Genomic DNA, 23,333 nt, shown 5'->3' with positions numbered 1-23,333 from the left:
TTTGCCAAGATCTTAATGAACTTTACCAAAATAGCATTTTATGACTATCAAAAGGTGCAATTGACAAGGAAAAGTAAACTTACAGTTCATGTCCCTTTCATAAGACAATTGGAATGCAGAAAGAGTAATTTTCTATTTTTAATAGAATAATGGCCTCATATTTTCCATTCAATCATCTAAGGTGATAATAACAGGTCAAGAAAAGCCAAAAATTACCCAATTCCACTTCTTTATGTGACAGAAGATAAATTGAGATTTAGAGAAGTAATTTCTGCCAATAGGGAAAGAAAGATAATTCCAAAGGGTAAATCTAAGTACAGGTAAGAAACTATTATTTTGTTAAGAGGATGCTAGATGTACATGTGCAAAAGTCACACATTCTAAAAACTTTCTTGTTGTGGTAAAATATGCATAATTTACCATGTTACACATTTTCAAGGGTCACTTCAGATGCAATAAGTATAAGGGTGTGAAGCCATCATCACTGCTTTTCCTCTATCGAAACCCAAATTCTCTTCTACCTGTTAAACACTAGCTCCTTTCTCTCTCTCTCTCCACCTGTAAGTAACCACTATTGTACTTTCTATCTCTGTGAATTTGACCATTCTATAAACAGAATCATACATTTGTCCTTTTGTGTCTATTTCAGTTTGCCTAATGTTGTAGAGGTTTATCCATTTGTAATACATGTCAGCATTATAATATTTAAAGCTGAATAACTTTCCATTGTGAATATTATTACATTTTGTTTAGCCCCTCATCCATTAATGGGCTATTAACAGATGATTATTTCTATCTTTGGCTATTGTCAATAGTGGTGCTATGAATATCAATCCACAAATATCTGTTCAAGTCTGTTTCAATGATTTGGGGTATACATCTAGAAAGGAATTTTGGGGTCATCTGATAATTCTGTTTAATTTTTTGAGGAACCACTGCACTGTTTTCCACAGAAAGATGTAATTTTCATCTTCACTAGCAGTGAACAAGGATTCCAATTTCTCCACATTGTTACCAACACTTAGTATTTTCCAGGGTTTTGCTTTTTGTATTTTATTACATTTTGTGGGTGTGAATTGCTATCTCACTGAAGTTGATTTAAAAAAAAATCACATCTCTTTTTTTCTGCTGAGAAGTTCTATTATTGCCTTTTTTAGTGCAGGACAATGAATTCAGATCCTTGCCACGCTAAGCATACATGCTAGTATAGACTGCATCCTCCATTGCTTTTCTTCTTAATGTGCCACATCTCTTGAATCTGGAAATGTCTGACTTGACACAAGATAATCATGACAATGAACAAAGTGCAAGGAACCCACAAGCTAACATTCATTTTAATGCTTTTAAAGTAACACAATAGGGTGTACCGGCAAACAGCAACCCAGACCTGGCCCCATCCTCTTGGTCTCGAACTCCCTTGCAAGATTGACACCATGGCCATTCTTTTTGCTATTGTTGCCAGGGGAACCACTATACTTGCCAAACATGCTTGGTGTGGAAGAAACTTCCTGGAGGTGATAGAGCAGATTCTGGCTAAGATACCTTCTGAAAATAACAAACTAATACACTCACATGGTAATTATTTGTTTCATTACATCTGCCAAGACAGGATTCTATGTCTTTGTATCACTGATGATGACTTTGAACGTTCCCGAGCCTTCAATTTTTTGAATGAGGTAAAGAAGAGGTTTCAGACAACTTATGGCTCAAGGGCACAGACAGCACATCCATATGCCATGAAGAGTGAGTTCTCAAGTGTCTTGGCTGCACAACTGAAGCTTCATTCTGAGAATAAGGGCCTAGACAAAGTGATGGAGACTCAAGTCTAGTGGATGAACTGAAGGGAATCATGGTCAGAAACATAGATCTAGTAGCTCAGCGTGGAGAAAGATCGGAATTATTGATAGATAAAACAGAAAATCTCGTGGATTCATCTGTCACTTTCAAAACTACCAGCAGAAATCTTTCACGAGCTATATGTATGAAGAACATCAAGCTATTCATTAATCATCATTATCATTGTATCAATTGTGTTCATCTATATTATTGTGTCACCTCTCTGTGGTGGATTTACATGGCTAAGCTGTGTGAAGAAATAAGAAAGAAAAATTATCATTGACCAAGGATACAAGAGAAAAAGGAGTTAAAAATAATCCATGTGACCCAAGCCTTTCATTACTGGCAGAAAGTGTCTGCCAGTCTCTTCAGCCCTCTTTTCATTGATTCTTTTTTTAATCTTAGTCTATGTCTCCAGATTTATCTTTGTCCTATCAACCTTTATTCCAAAGAACTTCAGATCGAACCAGTCATTACAGCAGTAGCCTTTAAAAAAATAAATAAAGTAACACAATAAATGAAAAATTCATTTACATAAGGGCAATTTATTTTCAAATGCTCCTCTTTTAGAAGAAATTGAACTCCTCTCCCAACTTAAAACCTCAGATTTATGCTATAAATTTATTCTCAAGCAATTTACATTGAAGATTTCTTCAGCATATTATAACATTTTAGCTATTATAGGTCAGTATCAGGATCAATTACAATATTTTTAGACACAACAAATATTTTAATTATTTTTTCTTGAAAGAGAGACTGATATAGATAGATACTAAAGTCTGGCATTTATTTCAAATTTTTACTTTGAAGTGGTTTTATCTTAGTTATTACAAGTAAATACAAAAATTTCAGATCAATTTTACTTCAAGAGGGTTTATATTTTCATTAAGTATATTACCAGCACCTAAAACTAGTCAAAGCAATTTGACCCACAAAAGATTTAAAATTTATCAAAAATTAAGTTATTAAAAAAATCCTCTACAATTATAATGCACCAATTTAAAATTTTGGGTGAAAAATCTTTAGCCTGCTGGGGACTCATCTCTAAAAGGGTACAAAGAAATCCAGTAAGAAATCTTAGTACTTCATAGTCAGTTGAATTCCTAGAACTGATAATCCAGCTATTTGATTCAGTAGCCCAGAACACTCTGCCTATATTGGCAGAAGAGGAATGATGTGTAAACTGCAACTAGTGTAATCAGGTTATAATAAACAGGGAGAGTTTTGGTGAAGGAATGTAGATTATTGTCTACTCATGGCTGGTGCTTTCTAAAACATAGCTTCAATTCAGAGTAGTTGGATGTAGTCCTTCTGCTCACCTGTATAGAAGCCACCTCATGTGCTACCTACCTTGTACACACACTGATGATTCCCATTTCACAGTCTGTTCAACCCTGGAACTCCCAATTCTATGATTCTTTCTCAGCACAGATGATTATTTTTAAGAGAGAAAGATGGAAAATACATTCATAGTTTAAACCTGGTTATTGCCTCTGGATGTATAAATTAACAGCTCTTTGATTTGAGGCAAATCAGTTTCTGCCTTAAGAACTTAAAGGTCTGCAGGTTTTTCCTCAGGACTAAATTAAGTAACATCACATGAAATTTTTTTAACCTAAATTTTTACAGAAGTATGTAGAGGAGAAAATAAAATGACTTCCCTCTCTCCTTCTAGGTTCTTTAGCTGGTTAGAAATTAGATGGATTTAAGACCAATTGGTAGGCAAAAGCTATTTTACAAATTACAGAGCCCCACAAAATGTGAGACTTGCAGGTCAGGTGACAGAAGCTTACCTAGCCTCTGGAGCCACAGAAAGGAGTAGAGGCTCTGGCTTCTGGGAGGTGAAAAGGGGAGTTGTGGGAGGGGAAGGAGGAGGTGGAGCAGTGTAAGGTGAATAAAAGTTGTCTTGTTTTACAGAGACTTCTCAGGTAATAAAGGTTGTCTCTGAGCAGCACTCTTCCTGATGCTTTTACTAGTGTGCTTGCCTTTATAGATGTCAGTTTAACCAAAGAACAAAAGAAGGGCTACTCCTGTGTTTGCAGTCTCTCTGAAAAACCAGCCCGAAATAGGCCAAAGTGTGTTTCGGGGGGGCATGTCCTGACCTCCCAGAGTCAGTTGCCTTTGAGGTGGTGTGTTCTGAGACCCAGTAGCTTGAAGGACTATTATACTTAATATGACATTACAAGTCATTCTTGTCTTTCCTTTCACTTTTCCAAAACAGAATAAAAACGTAAATAAATTAGATCAGAAATGAAAAAAATTAACATCACTTCTTTCTGATAAAATATAGTCATGGCAGTGCTATCACATCCTCAAGGAAAACTATTACTTTGGTTTGTGATTTGAATTTTTTATAGTGATTTGTTGTTGTTGTTGTTGTTTTGGGGGGTTTTTTATAGTGATTTTTTAAAGAAAATAGTTTTCAAATGTCCTCCACTACAATTTCCAGTCTTTTTCATTTAGTTTTATTTTTTACCCACTGACACCCTACCCCAAATTTCCTTTTGTCATTAAGCCGAGACCTTGAGGCTGAGGCTTATTTCTCAGGTTAAGGAGAATAGAAGCTGTGCAGCATAAAGAATAGCTGGGTGACTTTGACATTCAAATTGAGATGTTTTAGGCTCCACAGGTGACAGTTTTGAAAAACAGGCTTTGAGGAGCAAAAAGAATTTTCTTAGACTCTCAAAACCATAATCTCATAGGTTAGATGTCTTAAAACTTCTAATATCTGATCATCTTTGACCTGTGAAAGTGGAAATCTGTTATTGTTGAACTTATAATGTATATCAAGAACCCCAGCTTAGAAAGTCGGCCCTGGATCATACCATAGAGAAGAAAGGGAGGTCATGGGATGTGATGTGATGTAGAGAAAATTCTTACCTTTCTGTTGCTAAAAGGAGCAGTCCAAGGGAGGAGAGAGAGAAAGGTCTATGAAGTCAGGCACAAGATCAAACACAAGATCAAACACCTAGAAGAAGGCAGTGGGCAGTGGTTAAAACCCAGTTAGGTTTGGAGCGGATTCACAGCTTTACCACACAGAGCCTGAGGAGTCAGCAAGCCCTTAAGACGACCCCCCATCCCCTGCACCCCGACTGGCTAGAAGTCAGACTGCTTCTGGTTTCCCCAGTCTCATGTGTATAGTCAAGGAGAGATGGCTGTTCTCATGAGCACCAGCAGGGTAGGGAGCAAGAGGCAAAATTGCTGAGACCCAATGAAGCCTAGGATGGGGCAAGGAGACAGATGGCAACCAAGATAAAATGGGTTATGTCAGAAATCATGGCCTTCCACACAACACTTAAAAAGAAGGTGAAATCAGCCATAGCTTTGTGGAAACCCAGCCAGCAAAGGACACTGGAGGGCACTGGATGAGACTGACAGAGCAGGGGCCACACAAGTAGCAGACATCTTTCTGTCAAACCATTGCAGAAAGGTACATAAACTTCTTATAGATTTTGTCATGCAAAAGATAGGAAAAGGTGAGTGAGAGCATGCAGAACTGGCTGACCTAATCCTGTGGAGACTGAGAAGTGACAGCTCTAAACTGCGAGCATGGAGTTACCCTGAATGGGTAAGAGTGTGTTTCCTACCAAGTGGGAATAAATCAATAAAAAGAAGAAATCAATTAAAGGTTGAGGTTCACCACACTAGATGTGGATAACCATGATCTTCAAAATGGGTTGCATTTAAGAAGAAAACAAGTTGTTTCTATTTTTAACATGTTTGCAACTTTTAAAATTTGTTTTCAAGTTTGTGGTCTTTTGTGGATGTTTGATGGTCCCAAGCTCAACAGCTATAACAGCTGTAAAGTTAAATAATATGTCCATGATTACCTTGACTACAAGAAAACCACTCATATTTTCTGATATCGAGTCTTCACTTCTAATGAAGAGAATTTATTGCTTCATTTTTTAAAGTTTTAGGTATAAAGTGCTAAGACAACAGTGCACTGAAGTTTACTGAAGTAATGATAAATGCTTCCTTTTTTATGTTTCTGGTCAAGATAGAAAAATAGACTTGACAGACTGCTTTATGTGTATATTTTTTTACATTTTAGGGAAAATCAGAATTTCAACTTATCTCTAAGTTGACTTTTACTGCCTCTCCTATGAAAGATAATCAATAGCAGGATCAAATTTTAGTATTTTCAAAATGTGTTCATTTTAATTTAAACATTTTAATTTCATTTTAATTTGGCACTTCCCCTGTGCTTGCCAAAGACTTATGTTAAACATAAGTCTTTATGTTCAACATAAAAGGCTTATGTTAAACAGACGAAACAGGGGAGGGTCTATAAGAAGATGGAAAGAATCAAATATGTTGCAAAGGAAGACCGATCTTTCTTAGCTTCTAAAAGGAGTCTCAGATCTGCATCTTCAACCTAAAGGTTGAGGTTAGACCTTTCTGGTCTTGTTTATACATCTGCAAAATGATATATGATTTTAAGGGTTTCAAGGTGAAATATTAAATGTGTTTATCTGCCTTTAAACTGGATCACTATTTAGTGGATCACAAGAAGATTTTGGAATCTTGGCTAATAGAAAATGCAAGAGCTTACACACAAGGACCAGCAGTTGCTCTTGAAACTGACTTCCTAAGGAAATTACGCAGAATTTGTGCCCAGATGAAATCAATGCTCTGCCTTTCTCAGATTTACTGGTCAATGTGTCCCTCTTTAGCAAGTGATTGACGTGGAGTGATGCAACATGAAAGGAAACTTCCAGCTGTGCTTGTCAATGGTTGGGTGTGTAATTGGGAAATCCATACAACAGTAAACTCCTAGTGTCAAACTAGGCATTGTTCAGAACTGAATAAACATACAGGAGTTGTAATAGTTGAAACGTGGCACAGTTCCCCCAAATATTCCCATTGTTTCCCCTCTGCAATAACCATGGGAATTTCTTTTCCCATGCAGGAGCCGTAAGAAAGGGGGCATCTATTAGTAAGTGGTGGACCACTGACTGTTCAGATCACAGCATTTCACATGACCCTGTACACAGGCTAACAGCAGTGTTCTGCCAAAGTATAACCCATAGGGAATAGGCCTTTGAGGTTGTTTAAAAGTGGCTGGCTGTGAGAGAGAAGCATATTTCCTCTCTTGGAACCTAATTTAGCTGGAAAAAAGAAGATAGGCAGAATGCGAGTTTCCTGTAGTTTTGTGTATTGTGTAATTTTATTAGATATAAACAAACTTGCTCTGAATCACTTACATTAGTCAACTAAGATATTTACTTTATGTAAGATATGACCTTCAAGCTATATATAGAACATCATCCAATATGAACACTTTTAAAATAGTTCCCCAAGTGCCCCCATCACAATCAGTCCAATCCTGCAACAGAAATGGCTTTCTTCCATTTCCCAGGCATATGTTAAGTCCCACAGTATCAGTGCATGTCTGCAGACATTGGTGGAACACCCTCTGTGGCCCATGGAAGTGTTCAAGGTCCCAAAGATATGGAGCCAGGGAACACACTGTCTCTATCTCCAAGGGTTTACATACCACGGGAGGGGACAAAGACCAAGACAAGCAAATACTGACATAATCCAGGGTGTTCTGATGGCTGAAGAGAAGCTGGGAGAAAATCTGCTGGTGGTGTTGCTGCTGTATAACCTATGACAAAAGTTCCCACTCGCCTGTAATTCAAATGGACTGTCCCTACATCCTCTCCAAAATAATTGACCACTGGAAGCTTAAAGAACACATGTTATATTCCTGCCAGCCCTACAAGCTAATACATTATATTTTTTATGTATTTATTGGTAGATGTAGAGATAGAGTATATTTTTTCCTTTCAGTTCACAGAGGGATGACAACATACAGAACTCAGAGAGGGAGTTAATACTATTAAAGAGTTAATGCTCTTTCCCCTTATTTTTAACCTTTTACCCATGTTTTTTCTAGAGTTCTTTACCCACTTATTTAAAACCCTATCCTCCTTGTCTCCTCCACCTCTGTTCAAAATAAAAATTGTTGTGAGGACACAATATCAAGCAAGGAAAGCCACTGAGCTGAGACAGTATCTTCAGGCTGTTCTTTTCATAGTCTTCCTTAAAGACATAAATTATGGGTTCTTATTCACAGCATACAACAATGTTTTGAATACATGTTTTTCTCTTATCTCCATGGAGGACAAGATCTGGCTTTAGAAAAAAAAAAAAAAGTAGTTGTACTTTACTTTTTCTTTTTTCAAGTGTGGTGTTTAGAGTCTATACCAAAGGGATTTGGAACGTAGCTACTAGGAAGTCAAGCATTTTGCATTTGCAGAAATCACAGAACAGTGGGGCCCTTTGATGGTGGGAAGCCTCTCAACAAGGAACCATGTCTTGAATGGATTGCTTTCAGTGATAATTAGGAGGTATGGAAACTATCATGTCCAGGACATCCGGGATTGTTCCAAAGGAAAGTCTTCACTGTTTAGAGGTTTGTTTGTTTGTTTGTTCCGTTTTTAACTAACTGGATATTTCTGCTATAGTTTTTCCTCTCTGGCTCAGCTCTTAATGAGCCCCCACAATGCTTCTAATGAGACTTCAAAGGTTTGCTGTGTGGACCACATTACCAGGTGTACATCCAACCATCAAAGAAACACAGCCAGCTCCATTGCCTCACCCTCCACCATGTTAATTAGGACAGTGCTGCCTTGAATTAACACTGCAGCTGGATTCCACGTGTAGCCCTGCTACACCCAGTCCTGTTATCTGAAGGGACCAATACCACCAAGGAGAAGAGGCTAGGCCACAATGATCTCTTGGATCCCTATTCCAGACATATTCAAAGTCAAATTAATAGGAAGATAGGTTTCATTCAAAGTCAGCTTTAAAGGAAGACAAATGAAATTTATTGTTTCAAAATTCCATCTTCAAAATCTCTGAAGGCAAACAAAGCGTTTTAAAAAGGGGCAGGCAACTGAAACAAAAGGCAGGAAATGTACATAATGTAGATTGAGTTAGACTGTGCCGCATGGGCCTGGAAAGGGAGCAGTCTCTACTCTCAGCTTCTTGGACACCTGTCAGGTTGGGGAGGTTGCAGCCCTGCAGCCTCCATGTTCAATATGAGCAAGTCACTCTTAATTTCAGCATACCCTCACCAGCAAATTCAGTCTGTTTTTGTCCCATCATCAAAAGTTAAACTATCCAAATGCTTTTGTATTATTCTTGTATTAGCTTCATATTAATGGCTAACTGATGTTGTTTACCAGCAGAGGACTGTTCTGTTTTACATATGAATTTTCCAGAGACAGCATGATTCAAGGACAAGATCAGTAGTTTTGGAGTCAGACACATATGAATCTGAATTCTGTCTCAGTAATTTTGACCCGTGACCTGGCGTCATTCTGCAGGTATTATGATACCTATTTTGTCGACCAAGAAACTGAAGCCCACAGAAGCTCTGGAATACCCAAATGAGTGAAAGGTCTGGGGAGAATTCAAACACAGATGCCACTTTATCATATTTCCCTAAAAACTGGGTCTTTACCTTCCAGAGTCTTGAATGTTCCACTCGTTCATGTTAATATCTGTTATAAAAGAAGATTTTCCTCTTCACTGTTCTCCACCTTGGGAACTAAGTAGTTCTACATCTTGAGGCCTCCCTGACCACAACAGAGAAAGAAAATGCCCTGAGTGTCCTGGAAAAGAGATTTTCAGATTCAGTTCTACCTAGACTGCTGCTTTCTATTAGAAATGGAAGTAAGATCAGATTTATAAATCCAGCTGTAGTTAGCGTGGTTAAATCTGGTGTCAAGATTAGGTCTATTTGGAGAATTTTTAAACACATGAAAAGATTTTAGACTTCCTAAAGATAAAGAGGAAGGAGACTTAGAAGAATTTTCTCCTAGACATCTCTGGAGATCTGAAGCATCGTTAACAAGAACAGGCCTTTTAGATTGGAATCTGCTGTCCGCTTCCTGAAATAAAACCAGATGAACTGCCTGAAGAGTAGACAGCTCTTTCAACCAGCAGTTTGCACAGAATAGATGTGTGCTGGAGGGCAGAATAGAGTCAGGATGCTTGGCAAGACTCAAACTTATTGATTCCTGGACTTATCCCAGGTGGAGGTAGGTGGAAAAAGCTTCCAAAGTAGGGCTGAAGAGTACCTAGGCCCAACTATTGGAGCATTTTGACCTGTACTTTATGGTGTGCTTGTATGAATGTGAGTAGGGAGAGGAGGCATAGAGGTTAAGAGAACTGGAGGCCGGGGGTGTAGAACTATTACAACTTGACAAATGTTCCAAAACCAAAATAACTGTTCCTTGGAAATTTATAGCAGAGAGAACAAGTAAGGGGGAAGATTGATCTAGTGATAATAAATGTCGTGGAGAAAACAGGTTTCACATGGTTTCGATGTAGAGCTACAATTGGTTCAGAGTGTTTATAGTTGAAGAGACTCTCATCCTTGCTTAATATATCTGGCCTCTGAGTCAGAGATGGAAATTTCTGCACCATCTACCTTGACTAGTATAGGTCTAAAAATCTCTTGTCTGAATATGAGGGACCAAATGTGTCTCAGAATGAGAAATTTTTCAAATTTTAAAAAGCAGGATCTGGAACCATACAACAACATCGTCAAATATATTCATCCTTACACTTAATGGGTTGGAAAAATGCTATAAATGACTCCCAATCATTCAGATCAGGCTTTGCTGCCGAATGAATTGGGGAATGTGCTTATAGTAGAACACAGATAATACTGAACATTTCTTGAGCAACTAGTATGTGCCAGGCACTTATCTAAGATTTTAACATGAATTAGTCTCTTTAAGTCTCTTACAACATTAAGAGGTACTGTAGTAATGTATTGATAGACCTATGAACATGAAGAAACCAGAGCACAGAAAATTTAAGTAGCTCTATAAAGCTCACACAGCAAGTAATTGGAAAGGCCCAAGATCAAACACAAATTGATTCCTCCCTTGAATATTAATATTGTATTTTATTTCTATACAAGGAAAAATGGCACTTTTATATCAATCTAGTCACAGTCCTCTTGACAATAGGAAATTAAGGGATATATTTTATGTCATAAAGCTACTATAATACTTCTCAGGACTCTTGCTTTCATCATGGATTGTCTTTTTGTATCTGAGAATATCTGTAAATCTTTATCATGAAACAGAGCCAGTTAACAGATTATTGTCACAGAAAAAGCTTATTTTGAACACTATAGGAAATATTGATCATTTAAATTTTTCTTTGAGACTAAGGTCTGGTTTTCAGTCATTATTTTATTCCCAAGACCTACCTTAGAAGTTTGTGCCTTATGTGCATTATATGGGCTGAATGAATAAGTTTAAATCTCCAAAATCTTCCAGAATTAATGACTCCCATTTGGAAATGCTAACTTGTATGATTTCATTTATGTACTTATATTTTTCTTTTGCTTAGTGCTAATCCATTAGAATTATTTATGAAATCAAAACGTTTATGTTGGTTTGGTTTTACATAAAACCATAGTATTGTTGGGGAGAGGGAAGGTTCATAGGCTTGCATTATTAAAGGTATTACCTGAGCTGAACTCTTCTGACTCCAGGTTATGTTTCCATGTACATGTATGTACAATGTACCTATGCACATTTAATATGTAACACAACCAGACTGTATCAGGCCTTATTCTAGCAGCACTTGGAAAATGATGCTGCTTATCCAGTTTTACCACTCTAGACATTTGACTGCCAGAGTCAGGTGGAAGCACCTGACTCTACTTGGTTCTCATGCCTATCACTAACAACATCTAAAGGGTTCTTTGACTCAGAATGTTGTAAAGATGAAAAGATTGATAATGCCTGAAACCATACTACAGGAAAAACTAGATAGAGCTTTCTAAAAGTTAACTGGAGCAAATTATGTAGTTCTAATGTAAATTTCCTATATTTATTCATTAAGTAATTAATGGCTAAGGAAAAACTCCTCCCTGGTCCTGTGCATATTTTGCATCACTGCCAAGGCTCTGCAGGATTCATGGTTCTGTATTTTATCTTATCCTTTCCCAGGGTCAGACTAAAGATGGTTAGGTGGTTCTCTTGATGGTTGGGTGGTTCTCTTGTATCAGGGTTTCTGTACTCAAAGCAAATTTGCAATTATTCAAACTTCTCCCTCAAGCACAAGGTCTTTCTCACAGAGCATCTATAACTCATTCAACTTTGCTGCTCTATAGGACAGTGTTGGGACTTTAGAGTATCTCTCTTTCCCAAAGCATCCTCTGCAAAATTACCAGATGGTTGCTCATTTCCTCTGGCTTTTTCCTCTACTATACAGCTCATTAGATCTCACTCTCCCTCTCTCCTCTCTATGTTCTCTCTATTCCTCTGTACTTCTGTCTGTTCTTTACTAAGTGATAAGACAGACTATTTATGACAGAGTGATACAAATAAGACTCCCCCATTGACTAGAAGCCACTTACCCTCTGTGTCCACATTATCACACTTCTACTCTGGACAAATCTTGTACCACATGCAGAGATTTACACACATCTGTACTCCTATCAAGGCAGAGAGGTGATCACTTGAAGATATACTGTATTCCACCACATAATTATGTCTCTTTTTTTTGCAAAAAAAAATGGAGTGCATCATGTGAAGCTTAAAACAATAGAAAATAAAAATAAAAAACTTCACTAACTCAAAATTCTTTCCACAATTCCATTTCCTTGGCTGTTAGTGAACATAATCATTTTCAGCTTGAAGAATAGTTTGTATATTTACCCATAATCAGAAAGAAATGCTGCCCACTTTAATGTATTGCTGGCAGATGAACTGTACAGTTTAGCTACCAGGAAAATGCAAGTCTCAGCATGTGACTTATTCATGGCAGCTTTGCCTTCTCACAGGCTCCCCTTGTGTCTGCAGCTCTTGATTGGGTCCACAGCCAATACTAGTTCTGCAGTACTCTAAACAAATCACACAAATCGGCTTTCAGAAATATACTGACAATGTGCCTGTGCTGAGAATTCTAGGCTCATAGCTCCCAGTTTGAGAAGACAAATGTGCATCCATAAGCCACTGGTGAATACAGTGCTGCTCTGTTTATCTTTAAAGCAGAGTGAGGACAGAATTATACCTTGCAAAAATTGTAATGAAAGTTTAAAACCAAGTTTTAGGTTGAAAAAACAGGGTATGAAGATTGTGAGAGGAAATACAGTAAGACATCCTACTTACAGCAGAGTGTGGTATTGCAAGCCTGTAACCCAGCCAATGGGGAGGCTCAGGCAAGAGGATCACAAGCTCCAGGCCAGCCTGAGCAATTTAGCAAGACACTGTCTCAAATTAAAAAAAAAAAAAAAAAAAAAAAAAAAAAAAAAAAAAAAAAAAACAGGGCTGGGGATGTAGCTTGATGCTTGCTTCACATGTGAAAAAAAGTCCTGTTTGCTTTTAATACATTTCTTACACTAGTTGTTAATGCAGAAACAATTTTAGAATTTTTTTTCAGTTTTAATTGAAATTCTTACTTGCTGATATTCTTGTTTTCTGATTTTGAGAGATTGCATATGAAAAACAGTGTCTTTCTTTGACTCTCACACTGCAACCATCAATAGAGATTTCTGGGACCCTAAAAAAAGGTGTGGGGGTTTCCTCCCACCAGGAAGCAAAAAAATCAGTTAATTCTGCAGTAGATACTAGTTGATTTTCCTCTAATTCAACTCTATTCAATTCAGATTCCATAGGTGGAGGCTTAATTCCTAAAACTGCCCCTCCCTCCTTCAGATGCCAGGGGTAAGCACCTGTGCTTCAGACTGACAAGTTATAAAGCAGGGTTCTCACAATCTCCTCCTCGGGTGCAGTTGATCTCCTTGAGAAACTCACAGAGCTTAGGGAAACATTTACATTTGTAGTTTATTATAAAGGATATGACAGATGAAGAGACACACAGAGCCAGGTAAAGGGGAAGGAGCACAGAAATTCCCTTCCTTCTCCAGATACACTACCCTCCAGGAACCTCCCCAGGGTCAGCTATCTGAAAGTTCTCTGAACCTTGTCCTTTTGAATTTTTATGGAGACTTCAATACATGGGCATGATTGAGGCATGGAAATTTGTGTCAAAATGTGATTAGACAAAAGGGTATGATCTGAGTGGAAACCCAGCAAGGCCTGTCAGATTCTTCATCATTTCTTCCTTGTGGATATAGGGTAGGACCACTTCTGAAATGGGGGTCTTATCATCTAGTGTCAGACAAGGGAAGTCAAAGAGTTTATTTATGCCCCAGGGCTCCTAGGCAGATTTAGAGTTTCTGTGACCTGCCTGGAGAAAGGAAACTCTAATTTCTCCAGTCTATATATGAGAGAGAATTATTAGCTAGGGAATGTAGAGAAAAATAAAATATGTATATATTATAATATTACAAAGATTCATGTTTATTTGTAAGTATGCAATTTTGTGATTTATCATCAATAAAGTTCACAATTTTCAGAAAACCAAAAATGCTAAAAGAAGGTATAAACTTAATTATTCCTGCCCACCTTTGATCCTTTTGGCCTATATTCAACAAGAATCATGCATATCACATATCCACTATTGGGCCATATAGATACACATATAGATTTGTGTGTACAAAAGAGCTTAAATGTCAACATATGAATCAACACAATACATTAAGTGCCAAATAGTTTAAAATATAGGCTCAGAAATTCAAAGTTCCTGAAATAATCATGAAACTCTAGAATTGGTGATTTTTTTTAAGTGCTGGGGATTAAAGCCAGGATATTATGCATGCTCGATAAGTGCTCTACTCCCAGCTCAACATTTTTATTTTATAAATAAGGAGGCTGACACACAGAGAGTCTGATTTGTTCAAAGTTTTAGGAAACTGTTGTAATGACCATCCATGTGAGTGTAGACTATGACTCCACCCCTAGCTTTTTTCCATCACCATGATGGTTCATATAATTTCCCTCCTGACTTTTCACACTATTAATTTGTCCAAAGGGGTATGTGTGTGTTGTGTGTGTGTTGTATAGGTTTGTGTGTGTGTGTATTTATGTGTGTATATATATATATCTTTTTTAGGGGAGTACCAGGGATTTAACCCAGGGGCACTTTACCATGAAGCCATATCCCTAGCCTTTTTTATTTTTTATTTTTAAATACCTAAATTGCTTAGGTCCTCACTAAGTTGCTGAGGCTGAACTCAAATTTGTAATCTTCCTGCCTCCGCCTCCAGAGTCACTGGGATTACAGATGTGTGCCACCATACCCACACCAAAGATATACTTTAGACTTTTTCATACCATAATGTTCATGGTATCCATTCTAAAAATGCTGACATTCTAGAATTAAACATAATTGTGCACTAAAAACTACATGTTACTAACCACATTTCTACTTATATGTTTTTATTTTTTTAAATTTCTTCAAATTATGAATATCAAAGCCCAATTTGAACCTCAACTCATTGGATCCTGTATCAGTTCTTTGGTCAAAAAATTATTAATTGAATTTTCCAAGTATCAACATGACACAATGTATAACTTCTTCATCTTTTTCAAAAACTAAAACATTTGAAATTTCTTATTTGTATTGTTTAAATCTTTCAAGCTTTGAATACAATGATCTATGATGGATTCTTAGATTTTGTAAAAGTAGCCATGTCCATTGACTGTCCATAGTCTCAAAAATAGTGACCTCTTCTTCCTGCATATGTGTTCCAACTTTATCTTCTTGAAATTGCCTCTTATTCTGCTAGAATTTTTATACTGATGTGGCTTTCACTAGTTGTTTCCTATAAATTTGATTTCCATTACTTGCCCTATTTTAAGCTATCTTCTTCACAAAAATTATTCATTGAAACTCTTACTGGGAAAGTGGTTACAACATCAGATTCCCAATAATTGAGAAGGATCTTTATTCATTTATTCATCCACTTGTCTTCCCAATTTCCTTTCATTTTTATCAGAAAGTTATTAATATGAATTGCATCCCTTCAACACATTACAGTGTTGTAAGCCTAAGCAGCAATTGCAATAGTTCATTCATTGATTCAGATATGTTCCTATGATCTAAATGAGATGTGAGAGACATTTGTTGCAGTTTATGGAAAAGATAAGCTGTCTAATTTTCTGTAGTAAATGCAGGTAGAGATTCTCTTTGATAGACTGAAAGAGGAGGATTATCCTTAGAAGACAGTGGCAACCATTTGGCTCCCAGAACAATACCAAGCTTTGGAAGAAGTTGACATGGTAAAGAAAAAAACCAAGAGACCAAAAGAAGCCAGATCTTCAGTTACATTATTGAGGTCATTGCTTGAAGCTAACTCTATCCCTGGAGTCAGTGCCTTCTCTTTGTTACTTAAACCAGTTAGACTTGGGCTTTGAGATTGAACAAAAATAGCACTGAATGATATACTTTTATTGGCATTCGCTATAAAAAAACAGTTCTGTTCACTGTGGCAGACACTATTAGTCACCTACACAAAAGACACCATTCTTCTTCCTTTTTAACACAATCCTAATTTTATTCATGATTTGGGAAATAATTGTGTTTCAGGGATCCTCCCCACCCACTGAGAACACTAATGTTCATTAGTCTTAACTGACCATGGTGGTTATTATTTCCTATTCAAGACTGCTTCTGGAGTATGATATCACCATGCAGAGTCAATTCTGTTGCAAGCATTATGGAAGGTTTCCTAACTCTTGAAGAGTGGAGATAAGAAAGGACTTTTTCTCTTCCAACTTTTAGACAATGCATGCCTGATGAAGAATGCAGTCACCTTGCAAATCAGAGGGAGAAACAAGAAGAGAAGCCACAAATGAACTAACTCTGGAATTCCCCAGACTTTACCTTCTGTGCAATTTCTCGTTGTCTAAGTTTCTGAGAATCCTGCATCCTGTTATGTGGAGCTGAATCACCTTGACTGATTTATCCACAAACAATATCAATTTTTTTGAGGCTAATCCCAAGTGAAAAATCAACTTACTTGATTGATTAAAGCCAACCTGCATCCTAAAGAGCAACAGAGGCTTTCCCATTTTGAGGCATACTTTGTCATCTGAAGGCTTAAGTGGCTTCAAGAATTGATTAAAATGATTATTCATAATGTAGATTAAAAGTAATTCCTATATCTTAAGCCAAAGACAAAAGGGGAAGTTGGCCTGCTGAAAATGAATGTGTATGCTAAGTCTTTGTTTATCCAGGTGGTTAGAATCAGAAGACATTGGGAGGGTCATCTTGGGAAGTAGCCAGAACAAATGCCCGCAAGTCTTAGAGGTAACCCTGCTGCCAATTCCTGAGATTCTTAACATTTGCTAGATCAGAAATTAGTAATAGATGGAAACAAAAAGAGTGAGCCACCTGGCCTATTGTTTCATTCTTTAAAGTCAGGAATGTTCCGTAAGCAATTGAGAAGTGCTCAGCAAATGACTCCCATGGTATGTTGTGACCCCACATCAGCCAAAGGTGCTGATGGGGCAAAGTTTACATGGACCTACATGGACTCCTGACAGTAGAGGTGAGGTGGGAGGATGTGTAAAGTTGCCTGCATATTCCAGACCTACTCCAATACAAGGATTCTGGGAGTATCAATCATAATAGTAGAAATAAAATGTATATATTTACTCTACTTTGACATGATTTTTTTAAACAAATTCTTAGTAAAATGACACAGTATAAATGCTCTTATGTTTAACTTTTTCATCACTTGTCCTTTCTCCCTCTCTTTTTCTCCTGTCTCAGAAGTATGTGGGGGAAAGGGGCTGTAGAAAAATATTTAAAAAATGAGATCACAGTTACGGAAATTCTTTGATATATCTATAACTTATATATGTATATATAAATTGCTGGTATTATTTATGTACAATGTATATAAAAAATATACAATAAAACTTTCCAGTATCAGGACCAAAGCATTTTGCTGAGTATTTAATCAGTTTCTTGCACAATTATTTTGTATTTCTCTACAGTAGCTTGGAGCTGAGCCCAATCTTAAAATAATCCCTTTACCATTATCTCTGCTAATGTTCTCAAGAAATATATTTACCTGATAAAGTAGGTAACTAATAGGAAAAACATCTACGAAATTAACATCTGTGCTGAATACCAGAAATGTGCCTAAAGAAAAAAACACTTGTTTGAGTTCCCTCTTGGGGAATTTCTCTATCATTTTGGAAATATCTTTTATAATTTCAAGATGAAATTACATCCTGAAGTTGCAAAAAATAAATAAATAAAATATAATAAATCTGATAAAACTGGAGTGGCATTCCACAGGGAGGAGAAATTTGAGCTGCGTTTGATGGGGTATCTTCAAGAACAGGGATTTTTAATGCTATCAGTTTAAATAAGCATGGACATCCTTGGCCCCCACCTTCTCCCTGATTCTTTTTCTTACTATTGTCCTATCAGGTGAAATTTAAACTAACAGCAATTTACACCAAATAAAAGTGGAAAAAGAGTTGATAAATATAATGTTAGATACAATCACTTGTATGTTGGTGAGATTGATAAGCAGGCTTCTGTTTCTGTGGGTCGTTCCTCTCAGGAGTGCAAAGATCCTCCACTCTGACATCTTTACCCACTTCAGCTCTGCTATTCTCACATGCTTCAACCACTTTCACAACTCCTTCCCTAAAAACAACTTTTCTTCTGATCTCCTCCAAATTGATCCCTGTAGATTCCACTTGGAATCAACTCCAAGTGCTCAGGTGTGCCACTATGAAGCCCATTTGATTCATCAAAGTGACCCCCACCAGCTTGTTAGTTCCTTATGCTACCTATATATTTCCACAAAATGGTGAAAAGAGGAAGCATAGAGGTTGGGAAATGTCTTGATAAAACAGTATTAATAACATAATTTTTTGTTGTTTATTTTTTTGTGTGATCAAACCAGGATCTTACAAATGCTAGGCAAGCATTCCACCACTGAGCCCTACCTCCAACCCCTGAGAACATAATTTTTGAATAAGAATTATAATGTCATGGACTTGAGGGAAGTTGCAGGAGAATATTGCATGACCTAATTGGGATGGAGACATTTAGGCAAAGTTAAGAAAATTCTAAAAGTAGAACTTAGTGATAAGATGAATGAAAATTGGTTTGGGAGTGTAGTTCAGGGGTAGAATGTATATTTAGCATGTGCAAGGCCCTGGGTTTGATCCCCAGTACCACAGAACATTTGTTTTGTTTTTGTTTTGTTTTGTTTTGTTTGTATAAATATGCATAGAAAAGTGCAAAGTTTAAAAAGCAATCTAGCTGGACACAGTAGCACACATCTGTACTCCCATTGGTTCCGGAGGCTAGGGCAGGAGGATTGAGAGCTCAAAGCTAGCCTCAGCAAAACTGAGGTGCTAAGCAACTCAGTGACCCTGTCTCTGAATAAAATACAAAATAGGGCTGGGGATGTGGCTCAGTGGTCAAGTGCCCCTGAGTTCAATCCTGGTACACTCTCCCCGAAAAATAAAAAGGAATCTAAAGTAACTCCTAGGTTTATGACTATAGCAAGTAGATGATAACAATGCTGTTTTACTTGGCTGGGGAATATTGCTAGGGGATCAATTGTGGAGGTTAAATAATAAGCACAGTTTGGGATATACTGTACCTGAGGTGTTTATGAGATATCCAAACATAGAGAGGACCAGGGTCCAGCACTCAAGTCTGACCTAGAGTTGCAAATCTGGGCATCTTTCATACCAACAGTTTGCAACCAAGGCCACAAACATGAGAGAAATTACCTACAGAAAGAAGAAAGAAAGACCAGAAGTGTAAGGATGTCCATGTAGTAATTGCTCTAAGAAGTCTACATAATAAGACCAAGGAGTAGCAGAAAATTCAGAGGGCAAAGTTATGTTGCAGAAGTCAAGGGAAGAGTGTTCTGAAGGAGATTGTTAACAGGCACAAAAGTGTAGAGGTCAAGTAAAATGAACTTGAAGCAAGTCCTTTGGATTTTGTGTCATTGATAACCTGGCAAGGCTAAATTTAATGAAGTAATTAAAAACAAAATCTAGACTGCAGTGGGTTAACATGAGCAAAGTTTGAGAAAAGGGGGCCAGAGAGTATAGACCACTCAAAGAAGAGATTTTCCTGCTCAGGGGTTAAGGGTGATAGAGTTGAAGAAGCATTAAAGAGTGAAAGGGTTCTACATCTATTTAAAGATAGCAGCTGTTGAGTCTGTTTGCATGTAATTGCTTGGAGCCATTAGAAAGGTTAACGTTTACAAAGCAGAAAGACTAACAATGGCTTAAGATTCCAGAGGAGGCTGAAGGTCTAGAATACAGACTCTTCTGGACCTGTAAAAACCTTCAGTTGCCCTTAGTTAAAGTCCAAGTCTACCAGTGGCATTGCACCTCAATGATCCCTCTGGGTCTCCCATAATGGATAGCATTCTCATTACTCGGGGGTTGATTAGTTTCCCCTTTATTGATTTCCTATTGCTCTGTGGCAAGCTTAGTACCTTAAAACAGCACAGGTTTATTAGTGTATAGTTCTGGGAATCAAAATTCCAAAACAAGTACCACTGGGCTGAAGTCAAGGCATCAACAACACTACACTTCTTAAAACATTTCTAGGAAGAAATGTTTCCTTGCATTTTTTCCAGCTTCTATTATTAGCCACTTAAATTTCTTGACTCACAGCTCCTTTCTCTATCTTCAAAGCATCTACAGACATTTCTCTGACTCTGATCCCTCATGTCCCTCTTAGCACCCTTGTGATTACTTACATTGAGTTCTGGATAATCCAACTTCCCTAATATAATTACATCTGCATTTGTCATTTGAGATTACATATATTCAAGTTTGGGGAGCATCTTTGGGGGTGTCATTTAGGACATTTTTGTTGACATTTTAGGGGGTCATTATTCTTCCATTCATATTTCCCTACTTACAAAGTACTCTGAAAAGCTTACTGAGGATTATGGATTCTCAGCTTCAGAGCTTCCTCTACTTAATGTTTTGTATAAATTAAAATCTCAGTAATGAATTTCATTAATGTCATTCTTGGGTGATGGAGTATTCACCACTTGGAGAATCTGTTCTGAGAGTTATGTGAAGGTCCCACTTGGCTGATACTAGTAGCAGTTAATTTCATCATTTTTAGTGTTCAGGGCAAAATAAGTGAACAACCCAAATAAATTCTGTGTGATTCTTCTGCTGTTCTAATAGTTTTCACAGTTTATTCTGTTTTATGTAGATTTTTTTAAACTTAGCCAAGAGGTGCTAGCTCCAGATTCCATGCCATATCTAGGGGATTAGTAAAGTTCAGTGGCACATCCTTATCTTTCCAGGGCTAATCAAACAAAGAGACATGGGAGATGAGGTGAGATTCAAGGAAGAGAAGAACCACATACTCTTAGGGATAGCTGCACACATCACTCAAACTTAGGCAAGAAAAGATGGCTTCATCCTATTATCAGGAACATCTGATGGAGTCAAGTCTGCTAAATCAAAATGACTTACCTTCCTACACAACCCCATACCCCTGCACGGTTTGTTTATTTTTTTAAAAAAATTATTGGCACATTATAATTATACCTAATGGCAATATTCATTATTCCATATATTATGATACAAGCATATATCATAAGTTGATCAACCTCACTCCCCAGTATTTCCCCTAATCCTTTTCTCCTCCCTGCATGGTTTAGAGAAGCAAAATCCTGATTTTTCCCCTTTTTTGGTACTATGGATTGAACCCAGAGGCACTTAACCAGTGAGCCACATCCCCAGTCTTTTTTATATTTTATTTAGAGTGAGGGTCTCACTAAGTTGCTTAGGGTCTTGCTAATTGCTGAGGCTGGCTTTGAACATGCCATCTCAGCACCTCTTGAGATGCTGGGATTATAGATGTGAGCCACAGTACTTGGCCAAAATCCTCATTTTTAAAAAATATATATATTAGATACTTTTTATCCCAACATTCTCAGGGGAGTTGAGGGAACTACTTTCTACTGTCTTCATCACCAGTGCTCTTATTATTATGGCATCATTTTGTTTCTCCAAGCTATATATCATCAGAAATATAATATCTTCTGAAAATAAATGCAAACACATTAATTAAATAGTCCTTCTCATTTCATAATAATGTAGCCCATAAAACTCCCATGCACCAGGAAGAAAAACAGGGAAAAGACTCACTTTTGATCCTTTAATTCAATGTGCAATCCAAAAGACATAAATTCATTTGACTTTTATTCCTTCAATTGACGTGGAGTCCCTACTGATGCCTTTTCAATAAGCATAGAAACAGCCCTTCATCCATTGTCTCCTCTCTTTTGTCCTTTCACACAATCTCCTAGGTCTCTCCCTCCCTTGAATTTCCTGACCCTCCTGCCAGGGTCCATTTTTACCTCTTGACTTCTGGCCAACTTGTTGGTCAGTACAATTTACCCTTTATTCTCTTTGAGCAAGCCAGCTAGCCATATTATCGGAGGGTATTTCAGGTCCTTCTCATTGGAAGAAACAAGAGAGATTCCAGAAACTTTTTCTTCTACCTAGATAGACTTCTTCGCATAACTCAGGAATGTTATTATACTAACAGCATTTGTTTTCTCTGAATCTTGTTAAGAACCCCTTCTATAAAATATCCTGAAGTGGCGGGAAAGGAACTCTGTTCCAAAATGTGTGTGATGAAGTCAATCTACCTGTGATGTCCTACCCTCACTCACCCTAGGGAAACCCTTTGCCCTGCTGGTGAGCACATAGAAGATGGAATACGGCACTGATCTCTGCCCACTAGTGATGTCTGGTCATGAGGTTGTCCTCCAACCTTCTACTATGGACCATCTGAGGGACATTTTAGATTTACTCTTTTCTCTCTGAAGGCTCTTGTTTGGATCTTAGATGTTCCTCCAAGATCCACATAGTAAAGACTTGGTCTCCAGCTTGGTGCTATGGGGAAATGGTGGAAACTGTAAGAGGTGGGGTCTACTGGGAGGTCCTTAGGTAATGGCGGGGGGGCTCAAAGGGAATTTTGAGGCCCAGGACCCTATTCTTTCTCTTTTGCTTTCTGGCCTTGAGGTGAGTAGTTTGCTGTGCCACATGCTACCCCCTCCCTCTACCAGAGGCCTAGAAGAAGCAGGCTGACCAATCATGGACTAGAGCCTCTAAAACCGTGAGCTAAAATAATAAACCTTTGAGGAGTTTTTATTTTGTTTGTTGTTTGTTTTTGTGTTTTGATGGTAGGTATTAAACCCTGGTGCTTCACACATTCTAAGTACATGCTGTACCACTGAACTCTGACCCCAACCTTTCTTCTTTCTTCCTTCTTCTTCTTTCCTCTCCTTTCCTTTTCCGCTTCCTTCCTTCCTTCCTTATTGGGTATTGAACAAAGGAGAACTTTACCACTGAACTACATCACCGACCCTTTTAAAATTTATTTATTTAAATTTTGAGACAAGGTCTTGCTAAATTGCTGAGGCTGCCCTTGAACTAGCAATTCTCCTGCCTCAGCCTCCCAAGCAGCTGAGGTTACAAACATGTACCATTATGTTAGCTCTGTAAAACTTTTCTTGTTATAACTTGATTATCTCAGGTATTTTGTTCCAATAATAGATAGCTGATGAACACTCCCCACCTCCC

The 23,333-nt window shown here is 37.6% G+C and overlaps 1 protein-coding gene and 1 pseudogene across 1 annotated transcript in view; both read left to right on the top strand.

Annotated features, from left to right (window-relative positions):
• Positions 1-23,333, top strand: part of LOC144254166 (coiled-coil domain-containing protein 192-like) — a 183,380-nt gene that overhangs the window by 147,129 nt on the left and 12,918 nt on the right. The gene's annotated exons all lie outside the window — the stretch shown is intronic.
• Positions 1,434-2,099, top strand: LOC144254013 (vesicle-associated membrane protein 7-like; annotated as a pseudogene).

The sequence above is a fragment of the Urocitellus parryii genome, chromosome 1, assembly GCF_045843805.1.
Source record: "Urocitellus parryii isolate mUroPar1 chromosome 1, mUroPar1.hap1, whole genome shotgun sequence".
In the NCBI taxonomy this organism is placed as follows: domain Eukaryota; kingdom Metazoa; phylum Chordata; class Mammalia; order Rodentia; family Sciuridae; genus Urocitellus; species Urocitellus parryii.
Note: the sequence above shows the minus strand (reverse complement) of the source record. Positions and strands in the feature narration are given on the sequence as shown.